Below are 18,752 nucleotides of genomic sequence, written 5' to 3' on the forward strand. Positions count from 1 at the left end.
CCCCTTCAGTGCAAGCAGGCTACCTGTGCGAAGTATATGATATCATCACTCGCCTAGCCATGCAGGCTCTGCAGCAACTCCTGGGGATGGGTGTCGATTCCAACCTGTCTTCTGGTAAGATTTTACAGGATCCAACACAGTGATTCATAAAGTTCTTGGTCAGACTGCAAGCCGCACTCTCCCGACAAGTCGACAATGATGAGGCCACAGTTATTCTGTTGTGGCAGCTTGCTTTTACAAAACCTGTGTTATAATTGCTAGCAAATTTCAACCTTTGGCTGTTCTATTCCAATGGTTTGTTAATGATAAAGACTCTTTCCATGTTTTTCTTAGCTCACACAGCAACAAAAACTGCATGGACGGTTAATGATATGTTTTCTTATTTAATTAAGAAAGGTAGAGAGCAATTACAAACCCTCAACGGCCAGGATCCGCATTACCATCTACGTACTTCCAAGACAATTTGACATGGTTGCTATCAGAGGATGCTAACTTTCAAATCGCAATTGCAAAGTTTTCTTGACAGATATCTATCCGTTATGTCTCACATTGTTTATGGACAGAGATAGGTAACCTCCCTCTGTACACAAAGCCTCACTGCAGCATGACATATGTCAATGGAGCAACTGTTTTTACAGATGCATCAGGCAAAACCAACAAAGCTGCAGTAATATGGGTGATTCTGCCCAGTGGCATAAAAGGGTGTTCATGTTAAAGGATGAATCTGTGCAGATTTTTGAATTGGTTGCTATCTGGTATGCCTTTCAGTTATTTTCACAGGAGCCATTTAACATCAAAACTGACTATTCATATACTGCTGATGTTATGATTCATTTAGAATTTTCCTATTTAAAACACGTTAATACTCATCTTTTTTTTACCGAGTTAAGAACATTGTGGACTGTCGCAGACATCTTTTGACGAACAGGTCAAGCTATTGTTGAGCATTCCCTAACACTTTAAAATCCATGCTTGAAAAACAAAGAGGCAAGGAGGGAGTTGGGGTCCCCTCATGAAAGGATAGCTAAAGCCTTTTATGTTCTCAGTTTTTTAAATTACGATGAGACAGGACGAACTGCATGTGAAAGGCTGTATACTTTCGACACAAAGGCACATTTAAAACCTCTTGTGATGGTAAAAGATTTACTGACTGGAAATTGGAAAGGACCAATGGCCTTGCTGACATGGGGAAGAGGAAATGCCTGCCTTTCCATGGGCCATCATGTGCAGTGGATTCCATCATGGTGTGTGCGGCCTTTTGTCACAGCATCCTGAGTTGATAGGTATATAGTTACTATGTTATAAGCCTTATTGCAGTTTTTGAACAGTTGTAGTTGTTGTCACTGTTATTAATGTCCTAGGAGTTGTTTAGTTTTTCTTAGTAGGCATTCAGTACTTAACAAAAACGGATATGGTGTTATTATTATTAAATAAAATTTATGCTCATCAGAAGGCCCCATGGGAAAGGCACAGCTGCAAGGTGGGAGGCTGGAAATTGCTTGAGGAGTAAGAGGCAGTTTATAACTGAGGAAAGAGTCAGTTGAAATTGAGAATGTTATTGGCTGGAGGAATGTGTGGACAGTGTATGAGCAGGAAGCTGATTGCATGGTAGGACGTGTTCAGAGCAGCATGTCACCTGAGCCTTCCAATGGGTGCCTTCTGTCTGTTAAGTTCTGTTAAGTCTCAGTTTGCATTCAGTTTTGTCAGGTTAAAATTAAAAGTAAAAAAAGGGGCCAATTTTTACAATAAAACAAGCTCCGTCACCACTCTTACTAGTCAAGACACCAGCACATATTAACACTATGGAGCATAATAATGGCTGCAAATATATGTACTCCACCCACATGTAGTCAAGCTTAAAACAAAAACCGAAAAAATTATACTCACATACACTTCCATACATATATGCATGAGTTTTAATCTGTATTACAATATTTATTGTTATTGTTAATTTGCATCCTACAAAAATTATTAGTCAAAAGGTACAACAGTGGTGACTTGATAAGGAAGAGCTAAACACCCTCAACTGGATTAAACCCTATCCAAAATTATCAACTCACAATTTATACCTTTATTTGACCTCCGAAAACATGATCCTAAGTTAATTTCCACCAGAAAATTAACCCCAGAAGAAAAAACTCCTCCCAAATCAGTAGAGCAAGCTACCCTCAAAAAAGACAGTAGTTCTTCTTACATTTCACTGAAATAATGCCATCTCCTACAGCTCTGGGGAGTGTCATGCCACACTGGTATTCCCAAAATAACAACAGGACAAGCCATCATGGAAAGAACATATGACACTTTAAAATGTAAACTAGGAGAACAAAAGAGAGGAATGTGTTGGTGAGACTCCACAGGATTGTGATATCACCTAACAGCTCCACGAGGTGAGTGCTGAAGTTTCAATCTGTACATGGAACCCATTGCTGGCTGGCAAAGCTAGGTTTGGCAAATTAATTAAAAGGCCTCATTCAAATTGGACTCATGCTGTGTGTCATCTTGCCTGCAAAGGGCCCTTGTAAGTAAGATAAGAGAGAACATTCTTGACATTTTTTTAATAAAGGGAAAAAAGGTGAATTGTCACAGCACAGCTAATCTGTAGCTGAACAAGATATACCTGAGGCTAACAAATACAATTTGGCTGACCTTGCTCATTCTAGAAAAGAGGTGAAAAAGACCTCCGCCAACCCTGTTCAAGCTTAGATGAAGATAATGTCACTAGCCAGAGAGCTGGGTCCCATTCAATAAGGAGAATGAAATGCCCAATAAAAAGAGCAGCCATATTAAATTCATTGTTGTTTGCAAGAGTATTGTGTCGTGTGTCTGTCTCCAACCCACAACCTCAAGTAACACCTAAATTCATTAGCATTTACACTGCTCAAAAAAACCCACCTCAAAAATTCCTGAGTATGATCCAAGAAACAAATGCTCTTTCTATTTTCAATTCTTTGAAGTTATTCCCTTCATTTACAAATGAAAATCATATGCAGAACACTGGTAAGTTAATTCCTCCAGTCCTGTGTCATTACACATGCTACTCTCAGGGTGATCTAGTGTTTATTTCCATGTATGAAGTTTCCAAGACATCCAAATAAAGAAAGATTATGTAGGTACCTTGTGGAGTTTGTCAAAAAGCTAAGACATCAAATCCCTGTTATAACCTGGAGAATGGAGGGAGCAGGGGGTGTGGAGAAATACCGGGAGATTGTGGCTCAAAGGAGTGGGCTGGGCACAGCTTCTAGCTCTGATTCTGTCAACACCTGGAGGAAGAAAGACTGTGGTCATTGTGGAGAAAATTCACCACCACTGCGAGGCTCTGTCTTCTGCTGCCTTTTCCTACCAAGGATGGTCAGACCCGCAACTTGGGAAAAGGAGTTTCGCTACCACCACCATAACCCAGCAGTGAATCTTTCTTCTGTTGCTGGGCCCTGCATTCCCCCTGCCCTTCCATGACATCCCACAGGTTCCAGCTATTTCCCGTCGAGTTTTGACACATTCTCATCCACTGCCCCGGTATTTCTGCTGATCCCTGCCATTCCAGCCTTCTGCTTCAAAGAATCAGGATGCGGTACCTGGATCGGCTGCCCCAGGGCTTTGCATAGCAAAACTTCTCTTCCATCCCTCACGACCTCAGCCGATCTGCCATAGCTACGTGCTCGCTGAGCCTGCGTCAGAGCAACGCCTGCAGCCGCGTGGGGATCACTGCACCTGCCCTGCCCGCCGGGAGCAACCAGCACCTCTGCCGGCTGTGACCATAACTACACCAACGGGGAGAGTGCCGCAGCCAAAAAGGCTGAGACTGGGTTCCTGGTTCTGTTTTTAATTCCATATTTGCTGTTGTTTATTTATTATACATACTCGTAAAGAACTGTTACTCTTATACCCATATCTTTGCCTGAGAGCCCCTTAATTTCAAAAGTCTAGTAATTCGCGGAGTGGGGTTTTACCTTCTCTATTCCAAGGAAGGCTTTTCTGCCTTCTGTAGCAGACAACTGTCTTGTAAATCAAGAGAGTAATATACCAAGAGTAGATATTTTAGGAGTTTTGTTCCCTGGACTGCACCTGAAAGAAGGTGGTGCTTCAAGGTAAAAATATCTTACATGGCATATTTTCCAGCATTAAAAATCTGATCGATCATCCTTTATTTGGACTCCACTGCTAAGAAAGGTTTTGTATTGAGAACTGGGGGGACTAATCATGTCACAGAAGTCAGCTTTTCTTCATATTTAGGAAATTTTTTTTGTGTCTGAACAGCTCAAATTAAAAGATCATCTACTACCAGCTAATAGTATCTACAAACTTCAAATTTCTATGAATATTTATTAACTCTTTTTTCTGCTTCTCTTATCTGTTTCTGCCTTGCATGAAAAAAAAAAAAATTGGAAATCTTTAATTAAATATGTTCATTACAAATTTGCTACACTGACAGGATAGATAGTAATTTTGCCTCCAAGACTCATTGTATCAAATAAAATAATCATGCTTGAGGTAGATAGATTGTTTTCAAAATAAATTACAGATGAAATACAAATGAGTACCTTGCAAACAAACCTGCATATGTGAAGAAACACTCCATTGCCCACAAAGATGCAGAGCAACATGAACCCGGAGGTAACTATAAAAATGCAGCTTAGTGCAGCACAGCTCAGCCTGAATTGGCTCACATGAAAAAGAATCATTTTGCCTCATTGAGCAGCTCTCTGATTGAAATGCACTAACAGTATTAGATAGACATAAAATAGTAGAGCTATACTAGGGAACACTAGGCAACCCAAATCTCTCTCTCTTACACACACACACACGGACAGAATGAATCAGATGGAAAAGAACAACGATGGGTCATCTAGTCCAAGCCCCCTGCTCAAGCAGGGCCATCCCAGAGAGCATGGCACTGGACTGTGTCCAAGCTGTTCTTGAATACCTCCAGTGAGGGAGAGTCCACAACCTCTCTGAGCAATTTGTGCTGGTGCTTGGTTACAGGCACAGTAAAGTTCTTCTTCACACTCAGGTAGAACTCTTGTTGTCTAGTTTCAGTCCACCTGGAAAAGTTAGGTCAAATAGGGGATAAAAAGCTTTCATGTTTTTTCTCATTAGATTTCAAATATGTAAGTGTGTCAGCATTGTCAAAATATCATCTACACTCATTTTAGCAAATTTCTCCCTAATAGCCTTTGATCCAGCTGTCATAGACCACAGCTTATAGATATCTCCAGTTCATGTGACTTATGTCTCCCCAGACTTAAGTCTTCATTATATAGATCTACACATAGATATTTTAGTCCTTATCTCCTGTTTCTACCACTCCATTCTTCTATGGGAGTTATTTCTGCAGGAATTCCAGAGGAGATTAATGAACTGCACCTTTAATTCCAGGGCACAGGTCTCAAACTCCTGCATTATTGAATACAGCTTACTTATCTATCTATCTATCTATCTATCTATCTACCTATCTAATTTATCTATCTATCTCTATGTCTACAAATAAATATCTATATATAAGAGATATGTGCACCGATAAATTTTTTCCCCTTCAAATAATGTAAATGACAAGCACCTTGAAAAAAGACAACTTCACAACTTGGAACTATCTACAAAACAGTGATATAGATAGTTTAAGCCTTACAGCACATTAAATCTGTGCTGTATGAAATAACCTATTGCTTTACTTGATTAGTTTAATTTCAGAATAATTTATTAAAAAGTTAATGGTTGATGGATAACAGAATTCATTGGAGAGATTTAATCTTCAAAGTTCAAGTGGCTTTTGTTACTTTTATTTGAGAATAGACTGCCACTGTTTCAGTCCTTTATCGCAATACCTAATGCCTAAAATGCATTACTCATGTAAGTATTTTCATTCCTAAATTGATTCCGTCATGTGATTTTGTATATTTTCCTGAAATTTACTCTTTAAAAAAAGCTTTGATTCCTCAAAACCTAATACATATGTCATTTAATAAAATATATTAATTTGATAGCTACTACAATGGAAGGTCAATTTTTGGGGTGAGTTCACACAATGTCTTCAGCTAATATTTTAATTTTTTTTTATTATTAATTAATGTCTTGAATTAACTTGTATAATTAGTGGTATTCTCCTAACAGTATCAATGGTTCTGCTGTAAAAATGCTTAACTTGCCTAAAGGAATAAGTACAAAACCAATAATCACACTGCCTCCACCCTTAAGCCATGCCAAATCAAGCACAAGATTACCGTGATACATTACATCTTTTCTCCTTTAAAAACAAAAACAAAAACAAAAAAACAAACAAAAAAAAAAAAAAAAAAAAAAAACAAAAAAAAAAACAAAAAATTCAAACCAAGGCATATATTTTATTTTTGTCTTTCAGTGCATAAAGAGGGAACTGAATAATGTTTTGGCACAGAACAACTTTTGAACTGACTTCTCGTGAGCAACTAAACTGCCATTTAACTAAAATATTGTTTTTCAGGCTTAGCTACAATTATTGACATAATATGTCAGACAAATTATGAGAGTAAAATGGTTCAGAATTTATTTGAAGTCAATTTACTTTTACTTTCTTCTTTGAGAATATATTAGGAAGGCTCACTGACTTCACACACTACCTTAAGTCTAATTTTCAATATATATTTTTCAAAATTAAAACAATATTTTTCTCTCTAGACAACCACATTAGAACCGCACCTGCACATGTCGCAATACTGTCACCATATACTGAATAATTTTTATCTTCATGTCGGATCATTTATATTTGCAGATTCATTAAAGATATATGGAAATTTTTACCCTAGCTCTCAGTGGTAGAAGAGAGAAACTATAGTGTGTAAATTTCATGCTTCCTCCTCTTACACAAGAGGAGGAAAATATAGAGGAAAGAGTAAAATGGTTAATCTCCCTTGATCTGAAAATTATTTTTTCATAAAAAGCCCCAAAAACCCAAGTAAATACATTTTAAAATCGGTGTTGATATTTCATACAAGCAAGACTTTCAAGATTTTTGAGGCATATAAAAATTGCACTTGCATAGAAATTCCTATAGTACACATTTGATACAGCTACTTTTTTAAAGATTTGCATACCTTGACGGTTCACTGAATGCAAATATATTTCTGTCTGAAAAAACATGTATAAACATATCATAATCCTTCTCATGAAAAATACGGTTTCACCAGAAACCTTTCTTTATACAAGAGGGAATTTCACTTCTTGTATATGTTAATGCAACAGATTGCTGATAACCCTGTTGCAAGTATAGTAAAACCCTATTTTACATTTTCTTCAAATGCTGGGTAAGTTTCAATGCATATGAGAAAGTATAATTCAGAGTTTCATGACACCATGATAAATTTTCATCAAATATTTGCAATCTAGACAGAAACTCGACTACAGACAGAAAATACACCTTAAATATATTCCTCTACAGACAGTTAATAAAAGTGAATAGAAAGGATTATATAAATTGTGGTTTCCATGCCTGAACACAAGATGGAAAGTAGTCAAGCCATCATGTCCATTGGTTTAATATATATTGTATATACTCATTCTAATGCTCCACTTCATCACAGCCTAGTAATTCTAAAACTGAGACAACTCAAGAAGCGAAAATTTATAACCAATGTATGTAATACTTAATCACACAGGTATATTGTGGCATTTAAACTTTTAAAATCAGTAAAGTATATATATTTGAACTAGCTGCATTTCAATGGAATTCTGAAAAATATTCTAAGACAAATTTGATCATGATTATTACGCCTTGTAACTAGCCGATTACAATGCACACATTGTCTTTTAGCTAAGAAAAATGAATTAAAAATACTTTTGAAATGTTATTACTGAAGGATTTTCTAGAATACTGACTAGGACTTATTCAGAGAGTAGACGAACAAGAAGGAATGCAATATTCATATATGTGAACAATAGCAATTGTTGGTACTTAGTAAGCAAAAAACTCAAGAAACTGCAAAAAAATCTTTGTAACACTTAATTTAGTCTTCATTTAATTCTTAGACCAGTGTTTTGGCTTTATAGGTCTCCTTTATGCTCATGACTGATATAAAATGTTACACAGAGGAGATTTGATAACAGGCTTTTTGTCCTTTAATGGTTCTAGGCCTTGGGTAGTACAAACTAGTAAAAACTTCTCGTTGTAGAATCAAATATTTAGTGGATTTTAATGATCTCTTTTACGTGGTCTTTATATGGTACTTTTTTACTTTGCATGGTTTCGTATAGCTTTGCAAAACTTGTTTGAAATAAAGGTTTTATTATGCTTATTTCTAATTACAACCTGAGACACAGCGACAAAGGTGAAAAGTGCTAAATTTTTCATCATATCCCTTCAGAGAAACAGGACGTGATTTTAGAGGCCACTCAGCATTTTGTAAACTGTAAAGATTAAAAATACCTCAAAGTAAAGATATTTCTCAAGAGTTTTTAAAATCAGGTTCAAGGTCTTATATCAAACTCTTAAAAAAACTAACACTATATAACTACAGAAAACCATAGAAAAATATAACTCTCTTCACACAGTGTGTGCAAGAGGAAAACAGGATGTGATTCTCAAAGGTATTATTTCTCTTTTTGAGATTTGTGAATAGTATATTTTTCAGAGCACAAAAAGAAAAATTTGAAAAATATTTTTATGGATTAATCTAATTTTTTTTCCTATTTAGAAATAAGAAGAGAACTGTTTTCATGTCGTAAAGGCACCTTGCATTTCAACTTTTTGCGTAAAAATAAAATATTGCTAGTATCATTTACAATGTAAATGTGTAAGAAAAACGTCTTGACAAAATCATTTGGCAAAACATTTGTTGTTCTCTCTCCTTCCAAAACCATTCATGATTTTGCAGGTTTATTTTAAATCAACACCTGTTATTCCATAACGGGGGGATCATTCATTCTTATGTCACTCTCTTAATTCTCTGGGGGAGAACATTTAAGTTTAATTTTTTTCAATAATCAAAGAAAACTCATTATTCATCTCCTAAGCATCGAGTCTATGGAACAATTGAGAAAAGGTCTTTTGAAAAAAATAAATTCTTTAGTTCAAGGTTTTTTAATTCTCCTGTATTGGAGTTGCAAGGCAAGATCCATTTGCCATTTCCTAGTTTTAGATAATTGATTAAAATTTATGTATGTATGCATAGTTTGTGCCTAGGATTTTAAGATGGAAAATGATTTACAGTAATGATAAGAAAAAAAGTGCAATGATGTGAAAATATTTTTGGCTTGTTTCAAGACTGTGAAAAGGGGCAGGTTAGAACTTTCTCCTGCCCTGTTTAATCCTAGCTGTCCATTCATTCTCACCACCATTAACATTTCAACTCAGCTTCTTTGCTTGGCTAGTTCTTCACTTAAAAATATCTAATTTGCTTCTCTACTTCCTGTCTGTTTTATTAAGTTTTGTCCCAGTCACCATCAACTTCACTGAGCAAACCTTCAAAAAGGTTTGCTTCAGTAATTTTCCTTAGATAGATGTCCTCCAGTATTCTTCAATTACCAGTTCCTCTTTACTGTCTTACCCTGCCATGAGCTTTTTAAGCTAGTTGTTCTACTGGTGAAGATTCATTATATTGAAATTTACAGCCAAAGCTTAAGGATCTGAATTTTTTCATTTCTTAATGTATTTCAAAGAATTACAAATTTAACAAATTTACAAAAAACTCTCACAAAGATGGCAAAACATGCCTTACACAAAGGACATACATTTCAAAGTAGAAATTTCCGTTTTTTGTTTTCTTTTTTTCTTTTTCTTCCCTATTTTTTTCCTTTTATTCGTGGGGGGGGATATCTTGCTTTTAACCTTGTTTTCAGAAATAACTCTATTAATATGATTTGGTCTACATTTTCAAGGCTCCAGTGACTAGATTGATCGTTCATATATTATTTAATTTTAATATAATGCCTTTTCTCTAATACTCAGCATTTAACATTGGATTTATCCTTTTGTTAAGCTATGTTTACATATATGGAACAAAAAATTCTCACCTCTAATGATTAAAGTCTGGCAAAATTTCATCAAGAGTAAACAGGTTTTTATATTACAAAATAATTACACATTATGATTAGCAATGCTAAGAATTCAATTTATTATAAAGAAGATGTTAAAAGTTAAGGATCATCAAAGTAAAAATGTCGGATTGGCGGAAGAAATGCGGCACACAACATGCGTGATCAGCAAGTCTCAAACTTTATTGATAGTTCACACATATTTATATTGGTGTTAATGAAGCTTATACATATTGCAAAGCTGAGCTCATTATTGGTTAATTACTTATCAGTCAATCACGCCTACTTCTATACTCTTAGGGTTATTTTGTTACTACTTCTACATTCTTGTGGTTATTCTGCTGAAACTATCCTCATATTTTTGGCAAAAGATCCTCTCCTCTATCCAGTTGTTGCAGCAAGGACAATGCCCTTGTCAATGATTGGACACTGACTGCTAAATCCTAAACTTGTCTCCTTCTAACTTAGCCAACGGTATTATGTGGACATGACCTTTCTCAGCTAACCACCTGTCCACAAAACTCTCCACAGTAAAATCTAGATTCCAATGTACTTTTATCTAGCAGAATTCTAATTTATCTAGTAAAACCTGCAATTCTTTAGCATGTATACTAATAGTTAAAACTCAAGGAAGTAGAGCAGAAAATATATTATATGGAATAGAAGACATCAAAATTCCCTGGGACCAAACTACAGAGTTGTAATACTCGTGTGGATCGAAGTGAAAAGAAAAAGTTTCTTTACAGTATTTTCAGAAGTATTATATAACCTGCTCAAACAAGAATTATACCATTAAAATAAAATCCTCAAAATTCACTTCACTTCTCTAAAGTGAAGAACCTAGTGTTTAGTAAAGAATTATTACCAAAAAAAAAAGTGTTAATATAAGTGCTTCTAAGACTGTACAATGAAGTACATATGTAGTGAAAGTCTGTGCATATAAAGTCTGTGCATCAGTTACTTGAGCGAGAGTTATTTGGCAGCAAATGGAGCAGGGAAGTAAAATACATTACGAAACTCAGAATATGTCAATCCTGCTTGGTTCTAGAGAGCCAGTGCAACTCCTACAGAAGTCAACAGATATTTTTGGACTCACACAGGTGAGGAATCTGAACTATGTCCTTATCAAGTATTAGGATTGGGAAATCCTAAAAGCTCAAGTATTTTAAAAATAACTGGATTACGCACAAAGTAGAATATCATGTAACAGTAAAACAATGATAAGGACCCAGCTTCTAATTCCGAAAACAGTGTGAAAAATGTAAACTGAACTCTTGGAAAAAATAAAATAATTTCTAAATCTCCAATACTGTGAGTTTGAAAAATTATTTATTGTAATTATTTATTTATTGTAATATTATGTATTGTAAAGCATAATTTAGTTTCATTCTCAATCTATGTGGAAAATGAGAACCCTTATTTTACATATTTCTATTAAAAAAACGAAAGAATACACGGAATAACAAGAGGTCATCAAGTAGATTGTATGTAGATTTTGTTTCGCCAGGAAAAAGCCTGGAGAAGTCATGCCTGCTGCTCTCTCTAGAAAGAGCTGGGGCTACAATGGAACGTCATGTAGAGGGAGATTGTGAGTTGACTTTGAGTTTGGGGTTCTATTTGGGTCTTAGGAGGGACTAAAAAATTTGGTGTGTTTAAATATTTTTATCAATGCTTGGCATGTAGAAAATAACAATAACAGTTTCATCTCTTTAATAGCAACAGCACTATAGAGTTTCTAGTTGACTAGATCTCAGAAATCATAGGTCAAAGCAAACTTTGGGTCACGAGTATAGAAGTTTGTGTTTACTCAAGTCAGCAAGTCTTTCAGTTAATTGTTCTAGATATCTGTAAGAGAATTACTTTTCAAGTGTTGTAAGCTGGTTAAAAATGTCTTATTCAGGTTTGGACATAGTTTGTCTCATCATTTACATCTCCGAGAGATCCCTTTCTCACGTTACTGCTGTCGAAGTCCTTGGTGAGGAGGGAAGCTCTTTCATTTCATGACAGAATATGCTTTGTTTTAACAGCACAATTTTCCTAACCTGGGGCTCCCAACACCGACAACTGAACAGTCCGTAAAGAGTTTTATAATGAATTTCATAAGGGGTACAATTTGTGTTGGCTTGGTTATTTTTCTCTTTTCCCGAATAGGAGTGGAGTGCTTGGGGTATATTTCTGGAGATTTATTTGCATCATTAGCCTCATTACATAGTTAAGACAATAAGAAGAAGCAAACATCAGCAGCCAAAAATGCCTTTGTTACAGAACATCTTAAAAAATTTTTAGCCAATAACATATTAGTAAAGCTTACAGACAGTTGTTATAACTAATTAGTAAAAGTACACGCAGACGTCACACAATACTTATCTTCTTTCTATTAACACTTCCCAATACTCCACTATTAAGCTTAAAACCTTCTATTATCTTACTAAGAACAGTTTCATATTTTCTTAAAGTCTATCTTAACTAAACCTCAAACTATTTTTTCATGTCCTTACTTGTTATACCGTTATTATTTTTTCTATTTTCAAACTTTACAAATACAGCTAATTTTAAGTTTCTCTACTCTTTTTGTTTGTAAGACTACTTTTCCAACTTTCTAAAACTCTTCTTACCTTTATTATTTCTGGCAAGTCAGGATAATTTAACTACCTTTTAAAATGTGTGCAGTATATGCATAAACATCAGTGTCACCCTAAAGATAAAGAGCCACTATGTAAGTGGTCTGTCTCATAGGCTACATTTTCAATTAAGAGAATTTCTCTAAATCCTAAGATAAAATCTTGCAATTGTTCAACCTCCAGACTTTTTATAACACAGTATAAATACAGAAGAGAAAAGAAAATTAGGTCTGTGAGAATAAAATGTAGCTAACCCAGAAAAGTTAGACATATACCCCAAAATTAATTAAAACCAAACATGGTTAGATGTTGATACCATGAAATCCATGTATTTTATTTAATGGTAGAAGAGGCAAAGAGTAGAATAAAAAAGAAAGAAAGAAAGAAATCGAAAAAGAGATGTGTGGGGAGAGAGAACAGGAGAGAGTTACAGGGATTAGATAAAAAAATCACCCTTCCAAGTCCCAAAAATGTGTCATTGGTCTTCTCGCTGGTGAGGGTCCCCCATGCCAAAGAGTATTAAATACAGTAATTAAGGTAGGTTTGGACAGGTGGGAATGCCCCTTAAGGGGGAAAGTTTGATATTGTCCCTTGAAACACAGTGGATCCTTTGCAGTGTTGTGGTGCAGGTTCTGGGGACCCTTTGTGGAGGGGCTTTGATGGTTCATTGACACCTCCTCTCACATAGATGTGATTTTCCCACAGTGAAGGGGCTCTTGAAGTTGTCAGAGGAGAGCGGTTTCACTACGCACAAGAAACTTCTCCTCCTCCTGCATTTGATGTAGGGGTCTGTGTGACCCTGACAGCACATAAACATGGGGCTGTCGCCCCAAAATTCTAGGCTTGAATGCATTGTCCCCCAGCCCAGACCTGCATAACTTATCTTATCTGCATCAACTTCCAGTCCAGGACTTCAGGTAGGATGTGCATTCAGAGTGTGGTAGACTTCCATGGAGCTTTTTCTATAAAGTTTTGCTGTAATAAGCAAAATTCCTTCACGAACTTGTTTAAGCTATAAAATATAATATTTCAGTCTCCGACAATCCCAAAACAGGCTCTTCTTTTCCTTCATCTTTGCTGAAGGAAGGGGAGAGAGTGCTATGCCCACAGCAATCCTGTATTCAGATACAGATAGGAAAGGGAAAACTGTGTGATCTCTACGACTTAACCATTTTCTTCCTTACAGAGGACATTAGCAGCCACAGACACTTGTTTATTCAACACAAGCATAAAAAGTCATGTTAAGATAGGTGGGAATGTTTCAAGCTTTAGATTAAAATGCAGAAAATTAAAGCTAATATTTACAATAATATGCAGTAAGTCAATTCACCCTTCTGGCCAGGCAGTATTTGTATTTTTGTTTTCAGTTCCTCTAAGGGACAGCCAAAGGACTGACTCTTCAGGCTACTTGTTAAATCAATACAACTTTCCCAGTCACCTTTTATTTTTGATGACGGTCAAATTAAGAATATTCAGTGAACTTATATTTAAAAACCCCTCAGGTAAATATCTAGCTACTGAAATACTGATATTTACATTTGATTTAAAATTCTAGAAATAATTTAATGTTTTAATTTCCTGTTTCACCAGGCCTCATGCATTTTATTACAGCCTCCATGACAGTTTAATTTGTAATGAATTTTAACAGCAAATGTTCCGACAAATTATTTTATTAGTTCCAGGATATGAATTTAGTTAAAATGAGAATGGTTTCGTTTTTTTCTAATACAACTAATGTTTATTAAAAGTAATTTTATAAAACTTTTTGAATTGCCTAAGCAGGATGAAAGCTGTCCACACTTGATTTGAACTACCAGTACTTCTCACACTGTTTTCTTTTTAAAAGGATAATTCCATAACTATCCAACTGTATTTATTTTTTATCTCAAAGTAGAGTCCAGCATGGCAAGAAGAAACATTTATTGTTTAGATTTCAAAATTAAATAAGGGGTATTTCTCCTTTCAGGCATTTTTGTAGAATTAGCTTCAGTAAATTATTTTAACTTCACCCCTTGTCTTCCGTGTGAGATTCACTATTGCACACAGAGGGAAACTGGAAACGGAGCAACTATTAATGGGTAGGTTAGTCCTGTTAGAGGGTCACAAAAGAGGAAGAAATGGTGAGGCCCACTTCTAGTATAGTTTGGGAACAAGAAGTCATTCTGCTTGACAAAGACCAGTTATTCAAAAACAAACTATAGAATGAATGTCTCTGAATCTGACTGCTGAAATAAACTTCATTTCCTGGAAAAATAAGAAACATTATTTCTTTTCATTCTTATACTAACACAAAATTATGGAGGTTGAATAGTCAAAGTGACAGGATTTTTTATATCCCCTGTTTTTTGTTTTGTATTTGGTAATATTCACCCACTTCTCGGTGGAATTTTTATTTATTCCTTTAAGACTTTAGCATTGTTTATTATGTCTGAAACATGTGTAAGCGTAAAGCCGCATGACAAACATGAATGTATGTCTTCTCATGAAAGCCTTTTCTTTTGTCTTTTATTGATCATTTTTTATATTTTTCTTGCTGTAGCTCTTATACCAAAACTTATTCTTCGAAAGAGTCTCCTTGTTTTAATTTTCTAACACTAGAGTTTCTACACTGGAGGTATCTCCTATCTGATTGACTCAAAAGTGAATTCAGCAGAATGCCCTCTTAATCATATAAAACCTCTTTTAACATATTTAAACGTCTGACTTCAAAAAATAATGTCTTAACATATATCCTTGTTTTTGTTTTTCTTGCAATTCATATATGTAATTTCCTTGACTCTTTAGAATTGATTTTAATGAAATCTCAAAACAATCATCAGTCTTTACCATTCTTTACAGTATAACACCAAAGCTTGCCATTTAATTAATGAATGACCAATTATTTATTGGATACGATGACTACCAGGGTTTAACAAACATTTAGACTTTTTCTCAAGCATTTAACTAGTAAATAAAAATCCTTCTATTACTGACAAAATCCTCTCTAGAGTTTGTTTTTCTTATTACTAAATTAACATCTATATCCAGTTTTTATCTCAAGAGCCTAGAGCTGTATCTTAGCATCATCTGAACAGAACAGAAAAAGAAAAAAAAATCATCTGTATTTTGCAGTGTTGTTTTGCCAACTTCAGGGTAAAAACTACCTGAGTTAATTCCGAGTTGCCATTTTTTCTCATCCCTTTGTCTATACTGGGAGTTTTAAGGGCTGAGATCTCCCAGCGCTTCCTTTCTGCAATATATTTTGATTTCTCCTCTTGATGGAAGAGGTTCAAGAGAAAACTTATTCCTAATTTGTATGCTAATAATATTTCTTTCATGTCACTATCACGGTTATAGTCTGGTTTATGCAAGACTGAAGAAGGTACCAGGGAAGGAAACGACTCATTTCCAATCTACCTTACTTCCAACTACCATCCTGTTTTGCAGAGAAAAACCTTGAGATGTGTTAGCATTTGGGATACTAATTGCACATTCTTCTAGCCATAGACACAGCAAAACATAAAAAGATTGAAAACAGCTGAAGGGAGAGCATAAATTAGATGGGATTTTGGTTTTGTGAAGAAATAAGAAATAGCTTTGAGAGAGACAGGGCTGAGGCAAATAAGTTTTTTCATAGAGGGTAAATCCCACAACCTTAAACAATTCTTAAAACAAGAAGGGAATAACAGTAGAAGAGGACACAGATAAGAATTGTTATAAATATAGATACTGGGAAAAACTATTGTTGCCGATTTTCAGAGGCTCATATTGTCCATGCCTCAAACATTGATATAATTTCTCAGTTTTAGGGACGCTGCTTATCCTGCATTCTGCTTCCTCTCTGTTCAATGTTTTACACAGAATCACACAAAATAACTAGATTGGAAGAGAGCTTCAATGTCATCGCGTCCAACCCAGCCCTAACATCTCAGCTAGACCATAGCACTGATTACCACATCCTGTCTTTTTCAAAAACATCCAGGAAAGGCAGCTCCACCACGCCTCTGGCAAGACCAGTCCAGCAATTTATCATCGTTTCTTTAAAAAACTTTTTCCTTAAATACAGCTTGTATTTCCCTTGGCGCAGCTTAAGACTATTTCCTTTTGTTCTGTCAGTTTTTGCCTGGAGAAAGAAATCAACCTCCATCTGCATACAATCACCTCTCAGAAAGTTGTAGAGAATGGTAAGGTCACCTCTGAGTCTCCTTTTCTCCAGGATAAACTACTCCAGATCCCTCAGTCATTCTTCATGGGGCTTGTGTTCCAAAAGCCTCACCAGCCTTGCTCCCCTCCTCTGAACACAGTCAAGCACCTCAGTGTCCTTCCTAAGGCCAGTGCCAAGTACAGGAGAAAAAACCTAAATATACTTACTAATAGTTTTCCTTTTGTCCTTATTCCTCTGTGGTATTATTTTAAGTGTTATCTCTGAGAGTTTTCTACCTACTAAATAAATAATATGTTCTATAATAGACTGAATCAGTCATTAATAAAGAAATTGTGAATAATAGTGGGCTTTGGGGTGCTGGCCACTTCAATAAATTTACTACCTGCTGCCAGAGGCCTAGGCAAAAGGCAAGGGCTTATTCAAAGCCCCACATACATTCATAATATTTTTTGGTGTATTCAGCAGGATAATGGCAAACTATTCAAACAATCAGACTAAAGACTGTATAAAAAACATATCTATTATTACTATGTTCTGTGGTTCTAATTTCTCTAATAACCTTGAATGTTTACATATATACTCACTAGAAAAAGCTAGGTATGTCTCCAGATATAAAACAAGAAAATATTCAAACAAGTAATGAAAGGACTGTCCACTACCATCACAGCTGTAAAAGCTACTGATTTTCCTGAACTCCTGTAAGGGAATAAAGCCAGTTCGGGACACCAAATACTGGACTGCACAGAAATTAATTAATCTGCTATAAACAGAAATGTAAATTATGGTTTTATCTACATTTTTATGCTTACAAATCAATGTTTGAAACAATGTAGTATGACTAAGCAGCGATCCCAAAAAAAAAAAACAATGATGTTTTTCCTAACCACGTATACAAAAAATGTTACCTGACCCTTGAAATGGGAACTTCACATATAAAGCTAATGCAATCTGTGACACTGATAACAAATTGCAACAATTGCTAGATTTGTTCTCAGTGCTCCGGGTATTTCCTGGAAGTAATCAAGTACTAAGGACTCGAGGTATATTCTCTAAAATCCTTCCTCCAGCTGGTGTGAGACTCCTGGAAAGAAAGACAACCCAAATCTCCATAAAGCAATAATGCCTGATGATACCAGCAGAGCCTTACAACCAAAATTTACTGACTTTTTAGAGGTAATTGAAAAAAATCAAATTGTTTTGGATTTGCTTTTAACTTCCACAATTGCCAAAAAACAGTAGTATACATAGATCAAACTCTAAAAATACAAACTGATCTGAAAGAAACTAAAAAAGAACATTAGAATCTTTCATTGAATTGCAAAGAATCAAGAAATATATTCAATGGAATGATCTCATGAATTTACATTTTGAATATGACCTTGAAGACATTAATTGGTATAATTACAACATCCTAAAATTTAGATTTGATATAAAAATTATATCCCAAAATTAGATTTTACAATTTTTTAAATCTAGTAATAACCATTTTCTCTAAAGATTTCAAGAAAAAAAATTTAACTTGATTCATCTAACAGTAAAGCTATTTTTGGTACTATTGAAATACCAAATAATTGAATAACTGTAGATGTTTTAATTAACATTTGTATATGCTTTGTAAATTCTACAAATATTACTTTAGAATGCTTTTGTCTTCACTCTGATTGTTACAGTGGATAAGAAAAATTTCACTCCAAACTATTATGAAAGCAGTTTTGTAAAACTCTTCTTACCTCTTCAAGGTCAAACAAAAGTAAGAACAATTTAATTTCATTATAGCCTTGATTCCCTTGAGACAATCAAAGAATTGTATATCATATGTGTATTTGCTTAAATTATTATAGAATTGTCTAACACTTACTACATAAGGAAAAGCTGAAACAAGGAGCAAAAAAGGAAATGCAAGAATCACTAACCATTCAATGAACACCTTCAGTCCCTACAACTAAAAAACTACCCCCCCAAATTCTTTTTTTTTCTGCTTTACAGCT

Source organism: Agelaius tricolor, unplaced genomic scaffold (assembly GCF_023055355.1).
Source record: "Agelaius tricolor isolate 1412-34295 unplaced genomic scaffold, bAgeTri1.0.p SCAF_27, whole genome shotgun sequence".
Classification (NCBI taxonomy): domain Eukaryota; kingdom Metazoa; phylum Chordata; class Aves; order Passeriformes; family Icteridae; genus Agelaius; species Agelaius tricolor.